Source organism: Andrographis paniculata, unplaced genomic scaffold, assembly GCF_009805555.1.
Source record: "Andrographis paniculata isolate CXL003 unplaced genomic scaffold, ASM980555v1 Contig77END, whole genome shotgun sequence".
In the NCBI taxonomy this organism is placed as follows: Eukaryota; Viridiplantae; Streptophyta; class Magnoliopsida; order Lamiales; family Acanthaceae; genus Andrographis; species Andrographis paniculata.
Window position 1 is genome coordinate 257,355 of NW_026137614.1, and position 10,299 is coordinate 267,653.

At 34.1% G+C, this 10,299-nt stretch overlaps 1 pseudogene; it reads right to left on the reverse strand.

Moving 5' to 3' along the window:
• Positions 1-1,950: 1,950 nt before the first annotated feature.
• LOC127239160 (ubiquitin C-terminal hydrolase 12-like) lies at positions 1,951-5,220 on the reverse strand (annotated as a pseudogene).
• Between the last annotated feature and the right edge of the window lie 5,079 nt (positions 5,221-10,299).

Below are 10,299 nucleotides of genomic sequence, written 5' to 3' on the forward strand. Positions count from 1 at the left end.
ATAGCTTTAGTTAGTTCAGAAAATATTTCACACATACTATGACTATAATACGAATACTTATACGAAGCATTTATAACACGATGCTTAAATAACAATTTCAATGACCATTATCCTAGCTGTAATTTTTTAAAATTCTAACTTCCAACATAGATAAAAATTTTAGAAAACTATAACAACAAATAACATAACCATAAAACATAGCTACTTTTAGTTTCCATGGGAACTAGAATAACAAAAATTTAAATTCTACATAAACCATTAAGAAAACAAAAAGCATCAACTAGAGAAATAATTCAGTGGTGATAACACTATTACTCTATGGACAAGGATAATAATACCATATCATTATGTAGAGATAGTATCGGTCTAGTGGGCTGAGACCTGAGTTATTTAATTAGGGTTTCTCTAATGATTTAGATATTAGTCGATCATTAATCAAGTACATGAATAAAATAGACAAGTCTATTGTTCAAGTCTTAACTGGACTTTACCTATACCCAAACTCAAACATTCTCTTGTGTTCATCTATCAATATGACAAAGTCGGGAGTATTGGTTATTTAAAAGTATTTGGATCATATGGGGTCTGGTCAAACTTGGCCTAACTCATCCTTGTTTATGTATGACCAACTAGGATTTAATAGTTAATTATTTCATAAAATAAAGATAAATTATAATAGGAAAGTTTTGTAACTATGAATACCATAGGAATTGTGGGTCTCAAAAATAAGTGTCATGCTTATACGTTTATTTTTCTTAAGGTTACGGGAAATATAATACTAAACTTCCTATTACTAAAAGATGTTTCATACATCACATCTCAAAATTTATATAAAAATCTTACACAAGAGAATTAAAGTCAAGGAAAATATTAAAATAAGATTTAGGAAAAAGACAAGAAAGACATGGTAGTTTCTACATGTAATAAGAACATTGTCAAACATAAGTTGAAACATGTTATCATATCAATACTGTCAATGACATTTTTTCAAATGACAATTGATTTATAAGAATCAAAATAATTATGAGGCACCCACAACCGACATCAAATAGAATTCCTTATAAGTACATGAAAAAGAAGAACTAATCCGACTATCAAGGTGTGAATTCTAATAACATAAAAAGAGGGGCGGGGGGAGGGGCCGGGGGGCATGGGCGGGTGGGTTGGGGTGATTTCTTGTAGTAGAAGAAAGTAAACTTTGAAGAAACTTGTGGGCATTGTAAATTTATCTAGAAGGACAAAGACAACACTACTATTAATAGGGACAGCTTAGCAATTCAATTGACAAATAGATATACCTTATTAATAGACAAGAGTATTAGTCAGAAAAAAAAACAAAAATGAAAACAAGTCATTATACATGTAACACATGTCTAAAATTAGGGAAACTTACTTGTATAATAGGTTGATATTTTAAGAATGTCGGAATATCCGACAAGAATAGCATTTCCATGATTTGAAGAGAAATGGACTTCTGGATACACACAATATCTCCATTTCCAATCTGCAATCTCAACCAAAAAAGTAATTATTAAAAAAATACCTATAATAAATTAATAGTATATTTGGCATTGTTATTACAACATACATCGCAAGACCTAAATGAAAAATCTTTGTCAATAGGCTCGCATATGAGGTGAGACTCATGACTTATTTCCTAAATTGGGAAAATGCTGAAGTTAAGGTTCACAAAATTATTGCTATTTATAAATGAATGCATAGACTACTAAGTTAAAAATGCAATTAATCTCATATAAAAATATAAGAAATCATCAACACAAAAGAATAGATGGGCAAAACATGTTTTCTGCTTGCATTGACTTTAGCCGAAGTGTATCCAATATAGAGAGTACCATAAACATGGGATTTAGAGAAACCTCGTAAAGTTCAACAGTTTGATGTGCATCAAGGCCAACAAGTTCATTTGATTTGGTCGAGATATGCGTCGGCTTAGTGAAGTGGTTTAATAAAAGTCTTCCCGCATATCTACCATAAGACATGAATCTTAAATAAGAATATAGAAGTCAAATTAATCATGTGATGAAAAACAAAACTAGTTGTTTGTATTTGCAATGAATCGTTACAGGTCTAATCTCCATCTCCAAGAATAACTTCAAGGGACCATAATACCATATAAATCATTTAAATCCCCTACTTACAATGATATTGTAAATTTAAGCACGGCTATTATAGGAAAATAGAGAAAATTGCCATATTTTTATTTTGAAACATCATTATAAAAATAATGTGGAAGCAGTTTGCTAAAAGACATAAAAGAGTGGTTGATATATACACTTTGTGATGAGTCATGGGATGTCAATGCTCGGAGGGAACGGCAAGAACCATTATTGCGCTCAGCACATACCCAATAACGGAGGTATTGGGATGGAAGACCAAAGTGTTTTGCCACGACATACTATAAACATAATACCACCGCATTATGTTAACATGTTAGTAGAAATAACTTAGTATCTTACCAAGGGATATTCTACAATGTGTATTATTTCTACGTACCTTAAAAATGTTGAGCGGCATAAATCTCCATACAGTGAAGCCTCTAACTTTGTCAAAATCAACTAAATCAAAATATATCTTGCTTCCAATTTAGTGTGAAATATCTTCATCAGTTGCCACCTGAAGATAGAACACCATTCTCTTTATAAAACTATGTAACTTAAAATCAACAAGAGAAAAATATGAAAAAATTACCCAACATAGAAATTACCTTCATAACAGTGTGGGCATCACTCTCAACAATCTCTTTCACCCCTTTCATTTCTCTCTTCAACCTCTCCTAAAAATACCATATATTAATTAATGCAATATGTTTACTATTGCCTTCTAAAAAAATTACCATATATGACTGCAAGAAACGAGTTTAGATTATTTCAAACCCTAAGAGGTATGGCAATATCATTCTTATCAGTGGCACGGAGTATATTTTCCTTGTCACTCTCACGTATATACACTAGCATATACGCATTTAAGCTCTTCATACTCATTAAAAAATATGAGGGCATGGCATCCTACGGAGACAAAGGAAATAAATGATACTATCCTAGTATTCATGATGAGAAGAAGAAATAATGCTAAAATAACCTAATTGTTCACTGCCATAAAGCCCTTTTATGGTTGTGTCAATATCTTGTTTAGATATTTTCTCATCATCAAATTTATATCTAAAAGAATGGACCAAAACAATGTAAATAGAAAATTTTCTTAGTAAAAAAAGAAGAGTAAACGCTTCAAGATTTTGAAAGTAAAGATTATATATGTTAAATTTATATAGTTGATACAATACCCAAAACAATGAAGAGTTAAATACGTATAATTTATTAAATATTGTTTGAGTACAATTGAATTTCCTTAATAATTTTAGTATAATTATAACTTCATTAGTTTGCAGATAAATATGAATAGCTTTGAAGTGCATAAAGGTTTCGTTTTGTTCTATCAGCCTCATGTGACAAGTAATTCACATTATCCTTGTCCAGATCCAGTTAAATGGGAAACTCATAACGGTCATTTATCTAGGCAGGTCAATACAAATAGTTGAAATAGAAATAAGACAAAAAATAGCTTAATGGAAAACCAAAATAAACTTTAGAAGTAAAACAACATAGTCATAAATTCGTCCAAATGTAGATTAAACAACCAATATTCTTAAGATTCATTTTGTAATTAGCATTGTAATTAATGGATTCCTAGTGCTATGCTTATTTATTACAAAGTTCACTATCCATATAAGAGCAAACACTTTTTACTGTAAGCACTGCAATATAAATGGTATGTAACCTCAATACGTTCATGCCACAACAATGAATCTGACTCTCCATAAAATAAAATTGCCTTCTTAACTTCTAAGTGTCATGTCTATGGAAGTGCATGGATGCTCATCATCTCGTATTTTGGATGAACAATTAATGGCTTACCCTGCCATAAACCCTTGCTCAATGTCATACTCAAATCTCTTCAAGTGCAATTAAAGCACTGGTGGAAAGTCCATAAATAAGATTCCTTTGCGAACATCCTAAAGTATGAAGATCATCAAACCAATATTGCCGTTTAAGAAAATTATAAAATATATTAAATATAAGAAAAACGTCTAGCATGCCAAAAAATTACAAAAGGAACATAAAAATTCAAAAGATTTTACTATAAAATGATCCAAATTAATAAATTAGAACTTAATACGTGTCAATGAATATACGAGCACTTAATTGAATTGAAGTACCCACATGCAAACCAAAGTGACCACCATCATATTTGTTGTCGTTGTCTAACTGTTCAACTTCAATAAACTTATCAAGTGAAGCATAAACATCACAAAAACCCTTCACATCAAGTTGGAGATCTGCCACATATATGTTTTATATTCAGAAAGAAACAATTGATTGGGAGGATCTATATGCTCCGGCGTGGTGAGATATATATTGCCAAAGAATGTAATATGTTATTAAATTAATAAAAATACCATAAAATGACTCTGTTCTACTTGATGTATAGTCGACATTAATGCATTCAATGTAGTACTTATGGTGCCCTTCACATAACTGTCTCAAAGCACCATCCACCGTTGCTCCTTATACCATTAGGAAATGTATTAATAGAATATTTAGAAAAATATTCAAAGGCTTTTTGTCCAATTCATATTATAAATTTCTATTTTCTACGCACCATCATAAATTCTTCAAGTGCCTCTCATAGCAGACGATTCATTTCTAGCACGTCATGTTGTACAAAAGCATCACATTGATCCCAACCAAAATATCTTGTCAGCTCATTTGTTACAACACTACTCTCACTATATTGAAGATTATAAAATAATCTCTGGAGAGCTAGGGGAATGTTTTTCGTTGGCTTCTTGTTATGATTGGTAGGCATTTGATATACCACCTAACAAAAATCAAAACTATCAGTCTCAGTTCTCAAATCTGAAATATATAAAGTGAGATGCATATATGATATATATATACTTGCATTTGTCCTTTGGAAGTAATAATTCACCTTTCAAAAATATGAAATATAATACAATGTTTGCAAGAGAGAGTTCAAGTAGCATGTTGCTCCTTGGTTCTTTAATCCCACAAACTCAATTTCTTTCTTTTGAGACTTTGGCCAACGTTTTGCCACTCCGTAGCTTATTATCTCCGTTTCGATAGAGCATGCATCACCAATTGTATAACCAAAGTATGCACCGCGAAACACTTCAAGCGGCATAAAACATGAAAACCCATGGTGACTTTCTTTGGCATTAAAATGATGGCATGATACTCCAATGTCAATAGTATTATCCATGAAATAATAATAATAATAATAATAATAATAATAATAATAATAATACTAATAATATTGTTGAGTTTTGGATAAAGGATGCTTGCTCATGGTTTGATGCATACTATACTTTTAGTAACGTGATTGAATTTCAAAAACTAAAATGAGTTGTGTTACCTTTTTGGAAATTCAAAGTTGTTTTGAATTGATTAATAATGGTCAATTTGTATTCCACGTAAATGCTCCAACCAAATGGTAAAGAAGAAGTATTGGCAACTTTTAGATACAATGATACATTATTATCACCTTGCTGCTAACCTGTCGCACAGCTGCAAAATAAAATATCAATTCCTACGTCCCAAAATATGCAGTATAGCAGTAGTGAGTAGGGTCGTCTCTGCAGGGAAACAGTAATTCTTTCTCTATTTGATTGATTATAATTATATTAATATATATTGGGGGGATTTGATTATCACACTAAATAAGGAAGAATAAAATTTACTCAATAAACGCAAGTTAACTAGAATGCAAAATTAGCGGGTTACCAAATATGATTAAACTCTAATATAGACATGAATTTTCATTCGGGATATGAAATTTGATCATCAACTAAAAGTCAAATTCATCGACTAGTTAGATAAATTGGTTATAGTTGATCTACACGCATTCACAACCAACCTTTCCTTACTTTTTCAATAGCTAAGGTACGACCGTTAACTATTTCTCTAATCGGGAAAGAATCCTAGGTACGACCGTAGTTTTCTAACTCGACAGCAGTAAAAAATTAGAAAGGCCCAATTTAATTTAACAAGCTCCTACGAGGATTATTTTTGAATTGATTTTAATTCTTCCCTAGAGTTTTCTTCTCTAGGTTGCTACGCCAATTGAAAAATTACACAATTACGTATGCCAATCCCCAGTATAGCTCTGAAATCCCAAATTGATACATGCACAATAATCAATTCAAGATTTCTAAACTCATCAATTAGAAGAATTAAAAATACCCAACATCGATGAACACCAATTTTAATCGAAACCAAGTCTCACAATTTCAATCCCGAACATCAATTCATACCTACACTAGAAATGAAACTACTCGCAATCCATTGCAATTAAAAATATAAAATAAATCAAAGAGTTCATCATGCTTTCAAGTTTAAAAATCGACAACAAACCAATTATAGAAATGAAGAAAAAGGTGCCCGGAAGTTCTTCTGCGTTGCTCTCCCAAGTTCCCGTATGTAGTGTTCTTCCTTCGCTTCTCTTCTCTTTCAGAAATGGGTTGTAGGTGAGATCGTGGTTTTGCGTTTCTTCTTCCCCTTCTTTATTGGCCCTAACTCTCATTTTCAATTAATCACTTTAGATCCCCTTTGCACTTTAAACCAAATAATTCTAAAATTGCTAATTAACCCCGGAGGACCTTTTTGTAATTTTCATTCTTCCTGCTTCATGATCACGCCTAAGGACTTCCTGCGTTCTGCTTTTCTCTCCAATATGCCCAAAATTTGCCAACTCCTCAACGCCTAGTAAAAAGTTCAAAAACACACCATTAGGAGCAAATATACAAAATTCGTATCCAAAAACCGTCTAAAATACAGCAAAATATTTATCTAATATCGCATATATCAACTCCCCCCATACCTACCCCATGCTTGTCCTCAAGCATATATCCAAACCAAGAATTGAAATACTCACTAGCGCAAAAGTCACTCAACCATGCCGCCAACTACGTCGGATTCAAAGCATGCAAGAACCAACTAACCTCATCAAAAGTGGAATGTATATAAGTAAAAGCTCACACCCTCAAGTGTTTAGGCTATATTCACTCAATGCAGATGAAGTAAACGACGAACCCCATAGACTTGCAAGCAAATCAAATCAACTCCACAATTCATCAAGAAATTAACGTTCATAATCAAATGTCTTAATTAAAGGTTGTAATGGGGCCATGGTTGGGGTAGGAAAAGGGATATCAATGGCTAATGGGAACGCAAGTCGCACACACATATGAATAAGAACAACATAACAAGAACAACACAATACTTCCCAAGATTTTATCAATGCAAGACAACATCATACTCACTTTTCTTTTCACGAGTCCCTTTTTTTTTATTTTTAGGACTTGGAATATTTTTTTTTTCTCTTTTTTTTTTCACACAACCTCATTTTTTTTAGTGTTTTTTTTAGGAGGTTGCTCAATGAAATACTTTTAGCAAAAATATATATGAATTTATAATTGTGCCACAGATATGAGAACTTTCAAATGCAACTATCGAATAATATAGTGATGATATGCAACTCTAAATAATCTAATGTAATGAATCAAAGAACAACCCTCGAGTTCCCATGGGTTCAAGTAAACATTCAGCTTATTCCAAGAAAAAAAGCATATCGGCTCGGGTTAAATATAAACCAAGAAAAATAGGATAATAACATTAAGCTCAAACTTTGGTTCACTAGGGGATAATAGGGGTGAAAGTATGAAATTAAGGCAAACAAGGGTAAACCTAGTGCCTTATCATTTTAATTCCATCAATTCTCAATAAACGCGGAGTCAATAAGCATAAGAAAACAAGTTCTAGGTAGTCAAATACAACATATGTTCACACAATCCAAAAAAAATTGAGCATATATGATATGTATGAGTGAATTTGCTCAAATAAGGCTCAAGTAACTCACTTAAGGGTTCTTTGTTAGAAGGCTAAGCATACTCGTCACCTAACTTCATCAACAAACACGGCATGATCCTAATGAACTAAGTTAGCACAACAACCTCTAAAATACAAGAAAACATGCAGGGAAGTTATCAAAATAAAGCATTATATCGCATCAAAAATTCTAATCTCTCCCCCACACCTAATTAGTGCAATGTCCCTATGGCAAGAACAAAGATGAAATAAAGGAAAGGAGAAAATAAACTTCCGTGGAATAGGAGGGGGCGACCGGCCCGCTTAGGACCGGCGACAGGCGCTCAAAAGCTTTTCGATGGAGTCTAACTGTCCTTTTAGAGCCGCTTGTCCAGCTAAAACCGCATCAAGCTTGCCACGAAGGTCATTATTATCCTCCTTCAGTATTTTAACATCAGATGCCAACGCTTGTAAAGTAGAGCCAGTGGCGGATCGCGCAGGAGCACCATCCTCAGTAAAAGCAGCGATAGGGGGTTCCTCTCGGTCATCATCAAACTCGACTACATCGCGATGGGACGGCCGACGCCACTGATTAGCAAGGCGATATCCAGCATCATCTTTCACTACCATACCCATGTGGAACAATACCACCATATCCAAGTACTCGATTGGTCCCACTTGATGGAGGCGCCTCCTAGAAATAACAGAAGCATCAATACTAGGGAGAACACCCAAACTAATAGCAAGAGTAGTTATAAACGAGGCACCAATCAAATCTCTTTTTCTCTTAAAAACTTCACTAAACTGCACAGCCAACCAGTACCCAAGATTAACCCTAATGCCACTAGTCATGCACCATAGAAAGAAAAATTCAGTTTTAGTAACAATACTGGAGGTACCCCTATGCCCTGAAATAAATGAAGCAATGAAACTCTGAATATAACGAAGGGTGGGGTCCTTCAATCTACGGGCAGGCATATTATTGTCAAAACAAACTTTTCCATCCACAGAAAATTCACTTCATAATTTCTCGACTGAAACAGAAAAGGGCTCAACAAACGCACCTGCAGCGGTACTGAAAGAATCATCCTCAAGCTCCTCGGAAGTCACAAAACCTAAATGTAAACTAAATTATGCTAAAGAAAGCTTAAACACTTTACCAAGCAAACGGAATATAATTACATCAGGTTGCATTACATCAAATTGTTTAGGCAAGTCAAACACAAATGTAGAGAAGAACTCGAGGGCAAGTTCAATGAAACCAGGTTGTTGATAAGTAAATAAACAACTCCAACCAATGCTAGATATGTAATCAAAAACAGCATCTTTAATGCCTAACTTCTCAAGTGTTTCAACTTGAATGCACTTACCCGAGAAAATGCTCTTAGCGCAAAAACGTTCATACCTTGTCTGTTCCTCGGGTGTGAAAGAATGTAAATGGCCCCCAAATTGAGTTGGAGACAACACTTGAACTGAGTTACCTTTTCGTGCCCGTGCATTGGGGGGTGCAAAAGTAGGAAAATCGACTGGAATTGTGGGCATTGTATTACCCGCATCTCTACCCCGCAACTAAGAAGATGTCCGTTCCCTCAATACATGTCCCTTTGTTCTTTTGCATCCTCTTGTCTTTGAAATAGTCGACGACCTCGTAGCTATTGGAACCCTTGCGGGAACCGAATTCGATGCCCGCACTTTAGTCATAATGCCTGCACCCCAGAAAATTCAACAACTAAATAACAAGACCTCAATTAACCACAACACCAAGAAAAATTTCACAACAAACAGTTAAATATTATTGGACAATATCAATCACCCAATAATCTCTCCCAATAATCTATATGCATCCATTTATCGATTACATCAAACAACCTCTACGAAAATCGCCCAAATTAAAATTCTTCATCATCAACTTATTTTATATAATATCTAGGCAGTAATCGATAGAGGTTTCTCAAGAAAATACAATCTAGATCAAGAGTAGATGACTTCCCTGAAATTTCCACCGGTGACTCGCGGCTGATGGTTAGTAGCAACGCAGAACAACATCAGTTTGAGATCAGGAGCAGCGCGCGGCGGAGGAGGCTGCTATGGCGGGCGGCTTCAGCGCGCCGGCTTGGCGGAGGAGGCGCGCAGGATTGGCCGAGTACGCGAACCGGCTGGACTGCGGCGGCTAGTGGAGGCGCAACGGTTCGAACCGGCCTGAGGAGAGAGCGGAGAGAATAGCGCATCGGACGGCTGTGAAAGATGGAGAGACAAAAATAATTAGGGTTTAAATGGTGTAATAATAATAATAATAATAATAATAATAATAATAATAATAATAATAATAATAATAATAATAAATATAGCAATAATAATAATAAGGTTTAACTATAATAATTAACATGAAAATAAAAAA